Below are 17091 nucleotides of genomic sequence, written 5' to 3' on the forward strand. Positions count from 1 at the left end.
GGCACAGCAAAATCACACCTAGCTCCCCTCCGATCAACCCTGAATGCAGCTGCAAGAATTGTCACCGGAGTAAAAAAATATGACCACATCTCGCCCGCACTGAGGGAGTTGAAATGGCTCCCAGTTGAAATGTGTGCCAATTTCAGAACTGCCTGCGTCACGCACAAAGCCCTTCACACAGGGAAACCCGCATACCTGGCCCTCAAACTCACGAAGGCCGGTCAGACAAGGAACCTCAGGAGTTCAAACACTCTACTCCTCATACAGCCGAAATTCAGTAAACAAAAAACTGCAGCATTATCCTTCTCTGGAAATGTGCCCAAAATCTGGTACTCCATCCCAGTTCATATCAGGACCATCCCTTCCTTTCCAAAGTTCAAAAGGCAGCTCAAAGACCTCTTCCTCAAGAGCACTCTCCCAATTGGATAGAGGGCCACTAAAACTCATGAGTGTGCACACTTTGGCACAATAACACTTTGAAACTAAGTCCTCTACCTCATGCCTAGCCTGACTCCTTCCCACTATCCCCCCGTTCGGAAGGATGCGCGGCTTGAAATACTGTGCTCTCTATTACAAGACTATGCAACTTCCCGGCTTCTATCATCATATAATGTGCAAGGTCTCCTTCTGCACCTTGAGGCTTTTTGTGTGTCCACCCCTGTTTAATACTGCTCTAATATGTGTTCTCCTCTACTAAGTGTTGTAAAACGCTCCGATACCTTCGGGTCTGGCTAGCGCTATATAAAACTCTGACATAAAATTAATAAAATATGTCTGACATCATCATAGAGGGATACCGCACAAAATGTCGACAACGATGCCCACTCAGGGGGAAAAAAAGGGAGCAAAGAGACAATTCCTGACCCAACAGCTAAATATACCCCAGAGTATCTCAAAGGAGCACCCTTCTGCCTGTTGCCTACCAGTATACTTGAAGCAATTGAACCCTGGTTAACTAAACTAAGATAAACACTTGCAGTACCTGTAGTACTCCTTGTTACTGTGGTTCTTTACATGTAGTTGCCGAAACCTAGGGTTGATATAAAGCCCCTCTGTAGGTATATAGGGACCTCCTGGACATTAAAGGAAAGGGAGGTGGTTTCACCACACTTGTAGCTATCGAAATCGCTCGGCAGTTCAAGAGCAGCGACAATTAAACACTATAATAGCATGCTAGCCTCTGCACTGGAAAATGACTTATGTGCTGGCTCAGCCTATACTGCCATTATGACGTAATGGTGTTCTCTGACCTATAATGTTTTTATTTCATCTTCAAAATCAATAAAAACTCTTAAAAAAATATATGGGCGTTTTGTTGAACAGTGCTCTAGGATCTCTCTCCGAAATGCAAGGTATTTTAAGCCAGTAATAGCAGACAGGTAGATTTATCAGTTAGATTATTTAGGTATTGGGGGCGTGGTCTCGGCGCCAGCCAAGATGGCGGTGTAACGGTGGAGCTCCTGTGACGTACTACACTCCTCTCACTTTTCCCTCGCACCAACGGGCTGCTTCCAGTCTGCAAACCCGTCCAGCATTGCCGCATGATGCCGCGAGCCTGATGGTGCCCTTCTTTGCGGAAACTTTCTCTGCCTCGCCGTTCACTCGATGAAGAAACGGCATTTCGCGGCTCCATCTGCCATTTTGTCCTCTGAGGCGGAGCTCCGCGATTTTCACTCGGTGAGGTGCGCTGCTTCCTTTTTAACGATGATGAAGTGTCGGCCCTGCTGCACAACGCTATAAATTGAGGTGAGCCCTCTTGCTCCTTATCTGCTGGCCATTCTACACACTTTTTGGCTCTCCTCACCCTGCGTTCCTGCTCCTCAGCCTGCGGCCGCCATTTCCTGATTGGAACAGCGCTCCTCCTGCCTTATCTTCATGCCTCAGCACTCTCACTTCATGCAACGATCTCCATGGTGCATATAATCTGCTTATCTTGCCCTTTTTAAAGTCTACTTTGTTTGGCCGAGTATCCATCTCACATTGAGTCTCCTGCTGCTTCACCACCTGCCCTCTCACGCTGCATCTTGCATTCTGTGGTCATGGTCTTCTGACGGTAGCGTCTCTGCTTGACTTTTCTCGTGAGTACTCTTCACCCTCATGACTGTGCTATATCTGTGACTGCATTTTAAGCGCTCTCCATCGCGATTACTTTCTCCTCCAGTGATTTCTTCTTCAGGCACCTCCCCGCTTACTTGGTGACATTATTTGTGAATTTCTCTCCGCTCCTGATCGTGGGAGGTCACTGCTGCTATATCAACTTTCCATATTCTGTCACTTCTACATGGGGAAGCTTCGCAATTTGAAATTAGCCACTTCCATCAAAGGTTCTGCCCACTCTGACTCTGACTCGCCCTCGCAGGATATGGATGAAGGTGCAATGTCTAAGCCTGAGTCACATTTGGGAGCGATTTCAAAATCTCATAATGGCAGTAAGCTTCCGACCACTCTGGTCTGATCTAAACGACTTAAGACGCATCCCCCACTCCTGACAACAACTCTTCTTCCTCTTCATTGGATCTTATTCTGGAGGAACTGTGGGTTCTCAGACCTTTCATGGAATCAACTGCGCAATCGCTACAATCCATGCAAGACAAATGGGAGACCCTGGACTCTCAAGTCTTACTTCTCGAACAATCCACTGATTCTGTCCAGAGCTCTGTTTCTCGTATTCCGACTATGGAAACTGAAATCCTGCAACTCAAGAGGCAGACGGAGGACTTGGAAAACAGAAACTGTAGGAACAACCTACGCCTTTATGGCCTTCCGGAGCTAACGGAGGGGTCTAACCCAACTGCGTTCTTCCAATCCTTTCTGCCAAAAATCTTGGATGCCCCTTCCCTGGCTTCGATAAACATCCAACGAGCACACCGTCTGGGTCCTAGAGTATCCTCTAAACCTCGCGGAGTTATAATGTTGTTCCTTCAGTACACGGACCTTCTGCAAGTCCTCTCTGCTGCCAAAGCCAAGAAACAAATCATCTGGGAAGGATGCCGTCTCTACTTGTCTCAGGATGTTGCCAAAGTTACAGCTGATCGCCGGAAACAGTTCCTGGACATGCGTCCACAATTGAGAGCGCTCAATGCTAGGTATGGCCTGCTACACCCGTGCCTTTTCAAAGTTACATATCAAGAGAGAACAACTACCTTTGAGGACCCGAAGGCCCTGCAAGAATTTCTCCATCGCCATGGAGCAGCCTCATCCGTCATGGACACTTCTAAAGTCACCTGATTTATCTTTGATTTGAATGTTGTCCATCTTGTTTGATCCTTGTGATTTATGTTTTTCACAATGTGTTTTTCATTTCCTCCTATTGTCCTTACCTTTTATAATTGCCTTGTGTTTTAATTCCTCTTACCACTTTTCTTCCCTAGGCATTTTTACCTTGTTGTCTCAATTGTTACTCTTGTCGGTTACTCATCTCACTTTTTCCTTTTATTATGTAGGTGGAAGTCCGGTCACGGTTGCTGTCTTCGCTGTTGTTACCGTTGTCTCTGACGTCGTCACCCCCTACTCCACGTTTTGTTTTGTAAGTACGTCTTTCAGTCGTCTGTTTTAGACTGTACTGTCTTCATGTTCTTTATCTCTTTTTACTCCTTCTTTTCTCTAGCTCTGTTTTTCTCTTTCTCTTCTTCCTTACTTACTTACTGACTTAGCAAGCGAAACTTCGTCTTGCTCTATATATTCTTCACCGTTTTCCATTCCGTGTTATTACCTGGAATGTTAAGGGTTTAAACAACCCTATTAAAAGACAACGAGTACTGTCACATCTAGCTAGGCTAAAGGCTGATGTTGCCTTCATTCAAGAGTCTCACCTCTCTGAATCTGAGGCTTTAAAAGTTAAACGTTGTTGGGTGGGTCATGTTTTCTTTTCTCCTACTGACAATAAAAAGGGTGGAACTTTGATTTTGTTGCATAAATTGTTAAATGTTTCTGTTGTTTCTCAGGAATGTGATGATCAGGGTCGTTGGGCTCTAGTTGGATTACTTATCGATAAGATACCTATTGTGTTGTTTAATGTTTACGCCCCCACAGGAGTTGATAAACTGTTTTGGCCTTCTATTTCTATCAAGCTTTCTGCTCTTTCTGAGGACAATATAATCTTTGGGGGGGATTGTAATTTAGTTGTTGACCCCTTTTTAGACCGTCACTCTAAAGTTAGATTTTCACCCTCTAAAATGCATTCCCAATTTACAAATGCTATTCACAACAATGCTTTAGTGGACATTTGGAGACTCTGTAACCCAGACCTTAGGGAATATAGTTTCTACTCCCCTGCCCATAACTCACAATCTCGTATTGACTATCTTTTCCTCAGCAAATCTCTCACACAACATGCTATACATTCTGACATCGGTTCTATTCTGATTTCTGACCATGCCCCGGTACTCGTTGACATTGACCTTATCCCTTTCTCTCCCCACTCTGGAAGATGGAGATTCAATAATTCCTTGCTCCTAGACCCTATTTTTTGCACAGAATTCTCTAACTTTACAAAAGAGTTCTTTTTACACAATCATACCCCTACCTCCCCCTATGTTATGGTTTAGGACTCTTATAAGGCGGCCTCTAGAGGGTTCATTATTAATTTTGTCTCTTGTAAGAAAAAGGCCAGCGAGGCTAAATCCTCATCCCTACTCGCAAATATTAAAACGCTGCAACTGGCTTACCACTCTACGAATTCTGAATCTTCCCTTAAAGATCTCACAGAAGCCAAAGTTTCTTTTAATAAATTCACCACTGAGGCGGCTTCTAATTCACTATTGAAGTATAATGCACGCTATTATGGAGGTCAAAACAAGATGGGAAAGTTACTTGCTAACTATCTTAAGATTCGGAAAAAACGCACTAAGATTGCACAGATTACTTCTTCTTCCGGCGACATCGTATTCAAAGATAAGGATATTCTTTCTGAATTTATGCATTTTTATAAGAATCTTTACACACCAGAGGTCGTTCCTTCCTCAGCTGACATCCTTTCTTATTTTCAATCTCTTTCTCCTCCTCCCGCAGCTCATGTGGATTTCGAACCTCTAAATGCCGACATTACGCTCTCTGAAATTTCTCACGCGGTTTCTAAAATACGGCATGGCAAGGCTCCTGGTCCTGATGGATTCACCATTGAATTTTACAGTCACTTCTCTTCCCTTCTCTTACCAAAACTATTATCTCTTTATCACACTTTTCTAGCTTCTGGTCTTTCCAAGCTTTAATTTGTTTAATTCCCAAAGATGATAAAGATCATACCCTATGTAAAAATTAACGTCCCATTTCACTAGTCAACACCGATTATAAAATCTTAGCCAAAATCCTAGCCCTTCGTCTAGACCCCATTTTGCCTGATCTGATTGGTCCCGAGCAATCTGGTTTTGTAAAGGGTCGACTCTCTTCGGACAATGCCAGAGTCTTTTTCAACATACTCAGCAGAGCTTCTTCTCTAGATCTACCACTCGCTGCCATTTCTCTCGACGCGGAGAAAGCTTTTGATAGGATTGGTTGGGACTTCATGTTTCAAGCTCTCTTTTGGTCCGGTATCCCTTCTAAATTCATCTCTCTTATCTCTCTACTCTACTCCAACCCTCAGGCGTCAATCTTTGTCAATGGTGCAGTTTCCGATTATTTCACTCTTCAAAGGGGAGTTCGGCAGGGTTGCCCTCTTTCCCCTTTACTTTTTTTCTTGGCTTTAGAACCTTTCCTTACCAAAATCCGTCAGGATGACTCGATTTCTGGTTTTCCTTTTGCCTCCCAACAAGTTAAACTCTCGGTCTATGCTGACGATATTCTTTTCTATTGTTCAGACCCGATATCTTCTCTTCCCTCTTTTGCTGGTCTTGTCCCTGTCCATCCGCAAACTTACAACACATGCTTTTTGATTGCCCTCCCATTTCTCAATTCTGGAACTTAGTTTGGTCTCAGCTCCAGAAACATTTTCATTTCACTATTCCTTTTTCTCCCTCTCACATCTTTTTGGGTTCTCTATCCCCTGCACTCCCCCAAACACATACTCACTATCTCCTATTGGATCTCTTTATTGCCATTGCCTTTCACCACATTACTTCCAATTGGAAACATGCCACTAATGTTTCCTTCCGTTCCTGGTGGAATGCAATATGCTTTCACCATAGATTGGATACTAATTCTGTCTCCCCTATCTCCCTAGCAATTAAGCGGGATCTCCTCTGGCTTCCTTTAGTGCACTACCTCTCCTCTGCCCCTTCCTCCATCACACATGATGTTCACTCTATTGAGGTTCGCAAACCGCCTTGAATTATCTTTTCTTATTTTAGCATCTCTATCCATTATTATAAGTTTTTTACTGCTTGCTGTGTCACTACTTAAAGTATTGTCATTATTTCAGGTATTGTTTCATTACAGGTATTTGATTATTGATGTATTTGATTATTGATGTATTAGAATGTTTCCCTCCTCCCTTCCCCCTTTTCTTGTATAACTTTTTGATTTTCATACTTCGACTGGTTTTTCACTGCTTGTTTTTCTTTGTATTTCTTTATTGTTTAATAAACTCAAACTTAAAAAAAATGATTTGGTATTATAAACAATTATATTGTTAAAAGATAACCTCTGAAATGCTGGGCATTTATTCACCCATTTGTTCAGTGAGTGTTTTCAGTCTTTAAAGTCTGAAAAATGTTATGAAACTATTTGTATTGTCGGGTTTCCAGACACCCTCAATATCATAGAAAGAGCCCATTTTCTTACTGGTCAGCTTTGATGTATTGACCAAGCCACATCGAAGGAAGAATATTTTCAGCTGTCATTGTTTGCAGTGAGAAATATTAACTTATGTTTGTTTTGACCGTGGCATCTATGCTCATTAAACAGGTTTCTTTAAAAATATTTTAAAACATATGATAACTTGACCACTGGGCTGCGTAATGTAAGTGCACGCATGCGCATTTAAAGCATGCACTTGCTTACAAAATGATATGAGCCAGTGGCCGCGTCAACATGCTTATTATTATAATATTGCTTTTTCCATCTTTCCTTTATGTTGTACAGCATCTGTTTTGATGCTGTACGGGATGAAAGAAAGACATTGACAGAGCCAATAGGTCTCCAGGGTGAGATCTATTGGCTTTGCCAATGCTTGTTTTATACCTTTTACAGTTTTTAATGAACTCTGCAGACATCCCATTTGGCTTTGAAGACTGGCTCTGCCTTTCATACTTCACTTGACAAATATCTGAAGTTGATCTCCGAGGCCATGTCTCTGGCTGTCTTTCATCTCACCAGGACCTTCTCAGGACTGCCATGGTCCCACCAGCCCTCCGCCTTTTCTCAAAAGACCCTTTGTCAGTTCTTAGATTTTATCCAACGCTGGTCCCACATCGTTCATGCCTAATCATTCAAAACTTACAGAGAAGGTGCTGCATCCCAACCAACACCTTTACAGGAACTATCTGAGTTGCTGGACCTGGCACCACTGTTATTGCGCCTGTCGAGTAGCAGCACTGAGTAGTTTCTGGTTGCTGCACTTAAATTCCCTTTGTGGAGTTTTTCTCTGCCATTCTTGACACTGTTGCTCACGACATCCTGGTGTCCAGACTTCTTTTCACTGTCTCGGATTACTTCTTGTTTGATGGTTCAGCCCCAAACGGCATCACTTTATGATTTTAACTCTCCTGTTTTTTTTCTAAGGTGCCTTGGGTCCCCTCTCTCATCGCAGGGCACTTTGATGCCCTTTAGGATTCTAGCAGCATCAATTTACTTGTTTGACTTCTGCCTATGGTCCCTGCAGATGATACCAATCGATTCAACCGAATCAGAAATCCACCTTTGTAATATTCAATAAATGGTTCCCTGTCCAGATAGATGGATGCCAACATATTGAAAGTGAATTCACACAGGATTGAGGTGTTGATTCAAAGGAGGGAGCGGGAGGGTTAGGAGGGAGAGGGGCGGGGAGAGATTCAGGGGATTTCATTTTCGATCATTGATATAATTACTTTTAGTTTATTTTTTATATTTTCATTTATTGTTATGAGAGATTCTTAGTTTCTTAGATTCTTAGTTTCTTTTCTTTTCTTTTCTTTTTTTTTTTTGTCCTCATCTTCGCCCTTGGTAACCAACTAGTAGCGAGTGGAAATGACCTTACTGTCTCAGATAAACTGGAAGAAGCTCCAAGAAAAGCCGCCCTAATTGCCCCACAGTAGGTAGTGTCATAATCCAACAAAGCTACTTTGGAACGACCATCTGGGACACATACTGCGTTCATATACCCAATTGTATATTGCCTTCAATATATTGAGTATAGTCAAGTGGGAAAGAGGGATTCCAAGCAGCGTAATCATTGGACCTTGGGGAGAAAAAAAAAAACCCAAGATCAAACCAAAATCCGTTACCAATTTAGTAGACTCCAGAAGTTTCTCTTACTTTGATTTCCAGATCTTAAGAGGCCCATCTTTGATGTTTGTAGTACTGACCTTTGCCAGTCAATCAAGGTTGGAGATATAGGATCTTTCCATTTCTTACATATCTCCCTCCTTACCCTGATGCTAGCGCTCCAATGGTTCAGGAGAAGCAAAACAAAGCGACCATTTTGAAAGGGGAGTTAATCTCAATTTTAAATGCTAGGGTTCAAGAGAGATGGGAAGCCAGTAAACTGGCACACTTCGAGTATGGCGAAGGTGCCAGTAAATTGCTGGCTTGGAAAGCGAAGACAGATTTAGTCCGTAATAATATTAACTCTATTATGGTTGATGGTACTACTTTTACTGCGGACGTAGACATTAGGAGAACGTTCCGTGACTTCTTTAGTACTATTTATTGTGAGGATAATAATATAGAGCCGACACATGTTGAAGATTGGCTGGCGGGAGGTTCTCTCCCTGCTTTGACATTAGACCAAAGTATTAAACTGGATGAGCCGATTTCCCAAGAGGAAGTTAAGATTGCTTTAGCCGATAGTAAAAAAGGCAGAGCACCAGGCCCGGATGGATTGCCATCTGAAATCTATAAAGCCTTGACTCCAACCATCATTCCCTTTTTGACTGAGTTGTTTAATAAGATCTTCCTTGAAGGGATGCCCCCTCCAAAATCATGGGATAATGCATCAATTACATTGATCTTAAAACCTGGAAAATCAGTATTAAACTGTGGGTCTTATAGACCAATTTCCATTCTAAACACAGACTACAAAATCTTCACCTCTATATTAGCAAATAGGTTGGGGGCAGTTGCAACAAACATCTTGCATACAGACCAAAAGGGATTTTGTAAGAGGGCGTCAGTTGTATGAATTGACCTATGATCTAATAGGTGCCATCGATATGGCGACGGTGACATCACTTCCTCTAGCCGTAATGACCTTGGATGCCACCAAGGCCTTCGATAGAGTTAATTGAGTTTATCTATCGGAGGTCCTGGAAAAATTCAACTTTGGCAATAAATTTAGAAGTACAATTAAACTTTTGTATAAGAACCCATCAGCATCTATACTTGTTAACGGCGAATTATCAGACCCATTTAACATTACTAGGGTTACTCGCCAGGGATGCCCCCTCCTATTTGATCTGTATATAGAGCCCTTTGCTCAAAAGATTCGAGACAATAGTAACATCAAGTCCTTTGTGTTTGTGGGTTGGGAGAGGAAGGTCGCCTTATATGCGGACAATCTTCTCATTTATACATCAGTTACGAACGGCGTTTCCAGCAGTAATTACATTGGCTAAAGAGTTTGGAGAAATATCAGGCTATGAGGTTAACGAAACCAAGACGGATATCATGGCCTGGAATGACCCTGAGCCTGTGGCAGGAGCCCAGATAAGTTCAGTCCTTCGATGTTTAGGCTTAAATATATATAAAAACATAGACGAGATAGTTCCAGCAAATTTCTCGCTTATTGCTAAAGAATGCCGCAGACAAATGAAATCATGGTCTACACTCCCGTTATCTCTATTGGGTAGATCTAATTTAGTCAAAATGATGATTCTACCTATAATCACATTCTTATTTAATACCACCCCTCTTTTTTTTAACCCTACAATGATAGCTAAGCTCCAAAGCGATATACGCTCTTTTATCTGGAACAACCGTAACCCAAGAATTGCTTGGAAGAAGATCAGGAGACGTAGAGAGAAGGGAGGTTTGGCAGCTCCGGATTTACAACTCTATGGGTGGGCCTTTCAAATGTCCCATGTTAGGATGTTGCTAAAATCCCGACAAACTTGGCTTGTGGACACATGTTTGCCGCATTACTTAGAGGAGAAAAAGTGGCTGATCATGATTTTTTGTTTAAATTTGGGGACCCTAAGTTTTTTAAGAAAATAAAACTAAAGGTGCTTAGAGACTCATGTGGAACATGGGCTAAAGTTAGAAGTACCATTAGAATTGACTATTATTCTGGTAAGGCCCCGCTATGGAACTCTCCTGGCTCCCCGAGTTGGCTTTTGGATAGTCTTGCAACACCGCTACGTGAGGCAGGCATGTTGTTCTGGGGGGACATCTTTGTTGAGGGCAGTCTATTGCCGTGGGAGGTACTAAGATCAAAAGTGGGGTCTAGGCTCTCCAGGTTTAAATACCTTCAAATGCAGAGTTGGGCGAATGCATGGTCCTCTGTTAAAGGCAGATTTCAGTTAGGAGGGGATAGCACTCTGGTATCACTATTGACAGATAGACCCCCATTTAAGAAAGAGGTCTCATTCTGGTATAACCTGCTACTAGAGGAAATAGATGGCGAGTTCCTACTAACAGATCAGCTGTGGTCTACACATATGACTGATATTAGCTTGGAGAATATGTGGTACGAATCTTTTAAAACTATGTGGAACATAGTAAAACCATCTTGGTTACGCCGAAACCACTTGTTTACACTGCATAGGGCCTACTATTCGCCTCAACGTTTGTCAAAGTTTACAGACGATACACCGGTTCTATGCCCTAAATGTGGCTTGGCAGAGGCCTCAGATCTACATATGTTCCTGGATTGCCCACTTCTAACACCATTTTTGAACTCAGTCTCTATTTTAATATCCACCGCCTTGGGACTTCAACTAATTTTATGTCCTGCTCTAGTTATTTTTGGTATCTCTCTTTAGTTTCTTTTCGTTATGAACAGTTAAACAAGCCATTTCCACATTCCCTAATTAGGGTAATTTTGTCCTTAAGTTTTACAGTATATTGATTATTTCTAAACTTCCAACCGTGACAGGAAGTGATCATTTGGCAAACCAATAATAATTAGCCAAGTTTTAATTCATGGTATGTTCTAATCCTTTGCTGCTCCCCCTACACCGTAATAAAGACAGACAAGATAGACTTAGGTGTCTAGAATGTTCATTAAATGATTTATCATCAAACTGAATTAAATAGTGGCTTATTAGTTTAATTTTGGGTTTCTGCCCTTGCTTATTCCCGTAATTAAAACACCATAAATACAAAATCTTGCTCGAAAAAGAAACCTATTTAAGCTACAAAAATTAATTTCACCCTAAAATGGATATCAGTAATTGTTAATGTAAAAGACAACAGAATACATTTTAGTGGAGAACACCATATTTCAAAATAGCACTATACACAGAAGTCGAACCTGCATATTTCTGTTCAATTGTTTTGCTAAAAATATTACACATGGAGGCACTACTGTACACAGTTGCGGTTGACCTATGGTAGAATTAATTATGATACCCAAAACATTAATACCTGATCTGGGGGCAGATGTATCAAGCGTTTTTTTTGTCGCAAACGCTGCGAATCGCAAAATAGCAGCGTTAGCGACAAAAAAACGGGAAATGCGATGTATGAAAAAAATCGCATCGCAAAATTAAGGAATCGCAAAAAGTGCGATTCCTTAATTTTGCGCTACCATTTAAGGAATCGCAAAAAGCGATTCCTTAAATGGTATGTAAGAAACAAGAATGTTTTGCGATTTCACACTAAGAAATCGCAAATTACCACCAACTTGTAGTTGGTGGTAATTTGCAAATTCTTTTACAAATGCACTTTTTGCAATTTGTAAAAGTGGCATGTGACGCTCATACATGCCCTTAGGGGTCAATCAATCAGTCAATTTGCAGATCGAGCAACTCACCTGTGAGGGTCTCAAGGCGCTGGGGGTGGGGGGTGCTGCTACTGCTCGAACAGCCAGGTTTTGAGTAGCCTCCTGAAGGTTAGTAGGTCTTCGGTCTGCCGTAGGAGGATGAGGAGGGTGTTCCAGGTCTTGGCGCTGAGGTAGGAGAACGATCTGACGCCGGAGGTCGTTCTTCAGATGCGGGGGACGGTAGCGAGAGCGCGGTTGGCGGAGCAGAGCTGGCGGTTCGGGGTGTAGAAGGTGAGTAGTCTGTTGAGGTATGCTGGTCCAGTGTCGTGGAGTGCCTTGTGTGCGTGGGTGAGGAGCTTGAAGATGATCCTCTTGTTGACGGGCAGCCAGTGCAGGTCTCTCAGGTGGGGTGGGATGTGGCTGTGTCGAGGGATGTCGAGGATCAGGCGGGCAGAGGCGTTCTGTATGCGTTGAAGGCGTCTCATCAGTTTGGCCGGGGCTCCCACGTAGAGGGTGTTTTCTGTAATCCAGCCTGCTGCTAACGAGGGCCTGGGTGACAGATGTTCTTGTTTCGGTGGGGATCCATTTGTAGATCTTGTGGAGCATTCAGAGGGTGATGAAGCAGGAGGATGAGACAGCGCTGACTTGCTTGGTCATGGAGAGCTTTGAGTCGAGGATGAACCCCAGGTTGTGTGCGTGGTCGTGGGTGTCGGTGCTGTTCCCAGGGTGGTCGGCCACCAGGAGTCGTCCCAGACTGAGGGGGTGGAGCCGAGGATGAGGACCTCCGTCTTGTCCGAGTTCAGCTTCAGGCAGCTGTTCTTCATCCCTTCGGCGACGGCTTTCATTCCTTCGTGGATGTTGGTTTTGGCGGTGAGGGGGTCCTTGGTGAGGGAGAGGATCACCTGTGTGTCATCGGCATAGGAGATGATGTTGAGGTCGTGCATTCTGGCGACGTGGGCGAGCGGGGCCATGTAGCTGTTAAACAATTTCGGGTTGAGGGATGATCCTTGGGGTACGCTGCAGATGATCTTGGAGGCTTCGGAACAGAAAGGAGGGAGGTGGACGCTCTGGGTTGTGCCGGAGAGGAAGGAGGAGGTCCATTCCAGAGCCTTGTGTCAGATCCCTGCGTGGTGGAGGCGTGTGTGTAGGGTGCGGTGGCAGACCATGTAGAAGGCGGCTGACAGGTCCAGGAGGATGAGGGCCGCGGTTTCGGTGTTGTCCAGCAGGGCCCTGATGTCATTGGTTGCAGTTTTGGTGCTGCAGTTGCTGCGGAACCCAGACTGGGACGGGTCCAGGATGTTCTTGAGGTCTCTCGGATCTGCCTTGGGTTTCTTGAGCAAGGCGTTGATCTCGGCGTGCTTCCAGCTCTCCGGGAAGGTCGCGGTCTTCAAGGAGATGTTGATGGCCTTGCGGAGAAGGGGTGTGATGGTGGCGCTGGCTTTATTGAAGATGTAATGTGGGCACGGGTCTGACGGGGAGCCGGAGTGGATGGTGTTCATGATTTTGATGATGATGTCGTTGTTGATGTTAGTCCAGGTGAGCAGGGGGTCGCTGTGGGTGGTGGCTGTGGGGTCTGAGGTGTCGTTGGCTGTCGGGGTGGTCAGGTTGTCGAAGCTGCCGTGGATGTCTACGATCTTGCGATGGAAGAAGGTGGCAAGGGAGTTGCACAAATCTTGCGATGGTGGGATGTCATTGGTGTTGGAGCTGGGGTTGGAGAGTTCCTTCACGATGTTGAAGAGCTCTTTGCTGTTGTGTGCATTGTTGTCGAGGCAGTCCTTGAAGGAGGTCCTTTTGGCGGATCTGATGAGGTGATGGTGTTTGCGCATGGCGTTCTTGTGGGCTGCGTCGTTCTCTGGTGTCTGTTTGTGGTACCATTTATTTTCTAGTTTTTGGCAAGTTTGTTTGGAGGCCTGGAGGTCCGCAGAGAACCAGCTGGCATTCTTGTTGGAGCGTCTGTTGGAGGGTTTCTTGATTGGGGCGAGAGTGTTGGCGCAGTCGTCGATCCAATGCCTGAGGTTACTGGCTGCGGCATCGAGGTTGGTGGGTTCGGTGGTGTGGGCTTCATGCGAGGGCTATGTTTAGCTGGTCTTCGCTGATTTTACTCCAGCTGCGGCGGGGATCTGTTGGGTGCGTTGGTGTGTGGTGGGTTTCCGGAAGGTGAAGTGGATGCAGCGATGGTCGGTCCAGTGGAGTTTGGTGGTGTGGCTGAAGGAGACGTGAGAGCTTGCGGAGAAGATGGGGTCAAGCGTGTGGCCGGCGGAGTTGGTGGGTGTTGTGACGAGCTGTCTGAGTCTGAGGTTGGCGAGGTTGTCGATTAGGGCGGTCAAGTTGGTGTTGTTCTTCTCTGGGTGTAAATTCAGGTCTCCGAGGAAGATGTATTCCGTGGAGGCGAGGGCATGTGTGCTGACGAAGTCGGCGACGGCGTAGCTAAACTGAGGCCGGGGTCCGGGGGGGGTCTGTAGATCAGAGTTCCTCTGAGGGTGGGGTTGGGATCGGTAAGTGCAGGTGTTCGGCGGTGCTGAGGGTGTCGTCGGAGTTGGTCGGGACCTTGAGGGTGGACTTGTGGATGATGGCGAGTCCACCTCCTACTCCGTTATTGCAGTCTCTGTTGGGTGCCGAGGATTCGTTCATCCAGGTCTCTGTCAGGAAGGCGACGACCGGGGAGGATGTGTCGAGCAGGTCCCAGAGTTCAACGGTGTGTTTGCGGGCGGAACAGGTGTTCAATAGTATGTATCTGAGGTGGTTGCATCCTGTCCTGGTGGGCGGGTTGACGGCTCGGAGACTGGAGAAGCTGCAGCTCCAGCAGGAGAAGGGTTCTTTGGTGCGCTCGGGGCAGCCAGGAAGCAGGTGTGTGATCGTACGGTGTTGAGTGCGTGGAGGGTGCTGGCATTGTAGCAGAGTCGGGCATTGTGGCATTTGCGGGGGCCAGGGGGTCTGGCGGTGGGCGCGGTCCAGGTGCAGACAAGCGTGGATGTGCTTGCCTCAGGCACGCCTACGGAATGCCAGCGGCGCAGCTGCCATATAAGGGGAGATGGGAGGGAGGAGCAGCTGGGAGGCGGGAGCGGGCGGTGAATAAGTGATTAGGGGGTGGGGCCGCAGGGGACGCAGCGGCGGGAGAAAAAAGGAAGGGGAGAGCGGGTTTGGGATACAGAAGAAAAAAAGAGGGTACAATCAGGGAAAATAAAGGGTGAAAAGCAATACTTACAACAAGGACAATGCAGTAAAAAAACTGTACAGAAAATGCAGGCAGAAGCACAATCGCGACAAAAGGGGCAGTGCGAGCGCAAGGCTCAAACCTAAGCAGCGGCAGCAGCGGGCTCAGGGGCAGCGACATAGAGGTGGTGATGTGCGGCGCGGGGGAGTGACCTGCCTGATGAAAGGAGTAAGCGAGGACAGTGTTTTAACAGAGATTGATGTCCATAGAAATTACAGGTAAGAGAAGGTAAGACTTGTGGTTGGAAATATGGTAAAGTTTGGGTGGCGATGAGGGGGCGTGGCCAGGTAAAAATGAGGGGAGAGGGTGTGACAGGAAGATAGAGGAGGGAAAGGTTGAGGAAGATGGATACAACATCTGGTTTATGTAAATTCCAATAGTAGTGGACTAGGAGGAGGAATAGAACTAGCTTGGAGAGGAGCGTGATTGTATCAGGATGAGGCTGGACACCAAGACAGAAAATGTGAACTATGTGGTTAGTCAATGGAATTGACAGAACTGTTACTTCTCGAAGTATGGCACCATTTTTTTTTAATGTTATTTTTTTTCCTCCCCAGGAAGTATGTGCCCGACGCATCTCAGTTCATAAGGCAGTGATTTCAACGGGGGATGAGCTGTTCCGAAGAATGGTTGGGTTCCTTTCACTTGATGGGCTCAAGTCTGAAGGTGTCTTTGCTTTTGAGATATTTTTTGCCAGTGGAGATTTTCTGGGAGTGAAAGCACTCAGGTTTTTGCAGATAAAGTTTTTTAAATACAATGCGTGCCATTTTTAAGTTGATTCTTTCCTCAAGGGAAAGCCAATGTGTTTTTCTCAGCACAGGAGTGATGTGATCACATTTTCTATTTTTTCCTGACACAGGCCTGGCTGCAGAAAGACAGCTCTGTAATGACCTTGTGAAATCATGGAGGGCATGAACCTGTGCAAACTTGTTAATATCAAGTTAGTTATTTTATGCAATGAGGAATTTTAAACTTTGAGATAAGGGAGCAATTTCGATAGTATCTCCCAGTGGCGACACATGCTCCTACCTAGCAGAAAAATGTAGATATACATGGTTATTGCATTTCGGTTAGCCAGGCCATGGCCAAATCTGGAGCTGCAAGAACTACAAAAACACAACAAAACATTCCAGAGACATGCATTATCCATGTTCCCTCCCCACATTTCTAGCTTTGCCCATCTCTCCCTTTAAAGAGTACCTGATCAACTGGTGAGAGCTACTATCAACCTCTTTACCAGGGTGATTTACTCCATTCTCTTCCTCAATCCTTGGATAGATGCAAGATCTTAAATCTTCTGTTGTCCCCATTCTTGTAACCTTAGGCCTCAACTTACAATTATGTATTACATTTTAGTGAAACTAGTTTCTTTTTATTTTAAACTGTGCTACAGAATATCATCGTCATCATCAACAAATTTTATTACGATCACACAGATCCTAAAATGTATACAGCACAGATTGTTAGTCCTTTAAAAAAGACAGATCAACAATACAATTAAATGGTATGCGGTAAAAGGAAAATCCATAAAAACATTTAAACAAATTCCGAATACAAAAGGGCCCCCAAAACATTTGAAAAAGTGCCACGTGCAAAAGCAGCCAAATGTATAATAAAAATTACGGTGCTAAGATCTCATGTTTACACAGCCATTAATAAACAGTTACATAAAATTCAGGTCTAGCAACACTTTTCAAGACGAGGTGTCTCCCATACTTATTTTCCTGCGCCTAATCCAAAGGGCACGCCAGAATCTAGCAAGACCAAATACAGTAGATTGACGAGTGTCAGTACACAAAAAACGTAGGACCTCTAAGTAATGCCCCCGTCTCGCTAGAAAACATAGCGGGACAATCCATTTTTTGCTCAAGGACTGGTAGCT

The sequence above is a fragment of the Lissotriton helveticus genome, chromosome 2_1 (assembly GCF_964261635.1).
Source record: "Lissotriton helveticus chromosome 2_1, aLisHel1.1, whole genome shotgun sequence".
Taxonomy (NCBI): domain Eukaryota; kingdom Metazoa; phylum Chordata; class Amphibia; order Caudata; family Salamandridae; genus Lissotriton; species Lissotriton helveticus.